At 27.0% G+C, this 3,092-nt stretch overlaps 1 protein-coding gene across 6 annotated transcripts in view; it reads right to left on the bottom strand.

The window, feature by feature from the left end:
* LOC106679419 (uncharacterized) overlaps positions 1 to 3,092 on the bottom strand; it is a 26,242-nt gene that overhangs the window by 11,797 nt on the left and 11,353 nt on the right. The gene's annotated exons all lie outside the window — the stretch shown is intronic.

Genomic DNA, 3,092 nt, shown 5'->3' with positions numbered 1-3,092 from the left:
AAAAATCTACTGAAAGATTAGTAGTTAGTTAATTTATTTTGAGAAATCTATATCTGAAGAACTGTAACACTCAAATTAAAGCTAGTATAATGGACTATAAAGAAGTTTATGACTTTTACCTTCGTAGGAATAGTAGTTTTCATGATATATGCTAAAATAAATTGATTTATAGTTGTTCTGAAAATAATATAGTTAAATTTATGAAAAACTTCATTTCAGAAACCATTTGACGTAGATGTCTGCTAGCGCCCAAATTAAAGCTAATTAAATTAACTATAAAATAGTTAATAATATTTATCTTTTTAGGACCAGTAATTTTTATGATATTGATGATATTTGACAAAATAAACTCATGAAATGTTAATTTCTAGTTATATATTGAATATATCTCCAGATCCATATGTACACGCACACTCAAAATAAAGGAAATTTAACTTACTATAAAGTAGCTTATGACACTTATCTTCGTAGAGGTAGTAGTTTTTATGATATTCACATATGAATATAAATTTGTCCGAACAACTATAAATTACTTTATATTAGCAAAGTTCATGAAAACTATTACTCCTACGAAGATAAACATCATAAACTACTTAATAGCTCATTAAACTAGCTTTTATGTGACTGCTAATAGACATCTGTTCGTCAAATGGGTTTTGAGATATAGATTTTTCAAAATAAATTCGGATTTCTTGTGTTGTTCCTACTTTTTAAGACATAGAGCTTGGAGAGATAAATTAAATTTTGTTATCACTTTCAAACAGCCGCCATTTTTTATTCCCTCTATCTATACTTGGCAAACTCATCAATATTGACTAGTAATTATACATAGTTTTCATCAAAGTAATCAAAAATTGGGGTGAGATAACTGCCTTTTTTCTCCTCTTGGGCTCTTTTACTATGAAGGCCGATATATCGGCCTCTAACTTGTAGCTCTGTAATATTCGCATTGCAAGAGAACTCTATCTCAAAATAAATATATAGTACGTTATAAATGATCTAATTTCATTACGAAAGAATTAAAAAATATGGGTTTTTAACAACACCATAAAAACGTGTATGAAAATGTAACTTATCATTGGTAGATGGCGTGTGCAAGTGAGTTATATTAACAAAATGTTATACATTTACAATATATAAATATAAATAATTATGTTATTATAATGAAGTATTATGCACAATTATATCACAAATATATTTATGATAAAATAATTTTGTTTCAGAAATGTTATATTAGAGAGCCTTAGTTAGTCATGCTATCCAAATACATAGGGTTGCTACGTTACACAGCATTTTAAACAATCCATGATCGAGCATTTATAAAATACATATATTTATATGATATAAAAATAAAACACATTTTTTCCTGCAGTTTCCTTTTACAATTAATACTAGTCCACTCACTAAATACAAAATATTTTAATTTTTGTTTTGTTTTTTCTATTTAACAATTTAATGACATTTGACAATTTTATTTCATTTAATTGACAGATTTCTCCCTAATTCTCTTAGACTCTTCCTGCTGATCAGCTATCAACGTTCGATCAGGTTAAATAAATAAATGAAACCAATACCAATGTAAAATCAAAACAAAGACATAATAGTCTCAGCAGTAAATAAGGTTACAGAAAAAAAAAAACCTGATATATAGGTTAAAAAGAAGTTGTTTGAATAAATAAGTTACAAGAAATAATTTAATAAATAAATAAGTTAAAACATAAATCGACAGGTCCAAAAACTACTCGTAAAACTTACCATGTACCTGGGAGTTATTCTTTCTTTTTTTTATGGAATATTATTTATTTTCTTATAGAATATCTATTGGCATTAATATCTTTGATATTTATGTAATTTTCAATGAATTATGTATGAATATTTTGAAAATTAGTGTCATTGTTTTATCCTCTATTTCGTTCTTAATACACTGTTTTTTTAACGATTTAGATATTGTTATACGTTGGTTTGAAATATATATTTTTTTTTTATGAGCCTTTTTCCAAACCCTAGAAATATCGTGAAATTCGGATGGCACTGAAAAAGTTTAAGACAGCACAAGTGTACATTAAATTACAGAGATTAATCGAAATCCTAAAAAATAATTATATATAAGATGATGGTCAGGGTTGCGGTCAAAAGAGAAATAAAAATAGTTTACAACTTCAGGGCTTCACTTTGCAGGGCTTCATCGGGCTAAAAAGATAAAAAATGATACAATGATAAGAATAAAAATACAAAGATAAGATACAATGAGAAGAATAAAAATACAAAGATAAGATACAATGATAAGAATAAAAATACAAAGATAAGATACAATGATAAAAATAAAAACAAGTAACAATGGCTAGAGTAACATTTCTTTATAAAAATACGTAAAATATAAAGCTAAAAAAGTACATAAAACAAAAACAATACGGGGAAGGAAAAAAAAAAAAAAAAGAATTTATAGAGATAAAATAAACGTCATGAAAGAATAATAAAAATAAAACAATAAATAAATAAATAATAATAATGATATAAAATGATAATAAATGAGCGAAGAACAAGCCACGACAACCTACCTGTTCAAAGGAATCGGTTAAACTGAAAGAAACAATGCAGCGGAAGGGTGGAGGAGTGGGGAGGAGGTGGTCAGCCATTAAACGGTTATATTTCTATTTCAAATACGTCGCGTATACAGGAAGTAATGATAAAGATATGACGAAAAATGAAAAAATGATAAGAGAAAAATACAGAATGATACAGTACATGAGTTATTATTGTCATATTATTATTATTATCATTGTATCATTTTGTATCTTTTTAGCCCTGATGAAGTGGGGCGAAACGTCGGAAAATAAATAGTTGTAAAATATTTTTATTTCTCTTTTGACCGCAACCCTGACCATCTTCTTATATATCAATTTTTACGGTCAACTGTATGTACATATATATATATATAGAGAGAGAGAGTGATTAACAAAAGAACATCGTCGCAGCAACTTAAGTTCCAAAGGGTTTTCTTAACATAGTTTCATTTTGTATCTTTTTAGCCCTGATGAAGCCCTGCAAAGTGGGGCGAAACGTTGGAAAATAAATAGTTGTAAAATATTTTT

The sequence above is a fragment of the Halyomorpha halys genome, unplaced genomic scaffold (assembly GCF_000696795.3).
Source record: "Halyomorpha halys isolate HHAL.00 unplaced genomic scaffold, Hhal_1.1 Scaffold13.1, whole genome shotgun sequence".
Lineage (NCBI taxonomy): Eukaryota > Metazoa > Arthropoda > Insecta > Hemiptera > Pentatomidae > Halyomorpha > Halyomorpha halys.
Note: the sequence above shows the minus strand (reverse complement) of the source record. Positions and strands in the feature narration are given on the sequence as shown.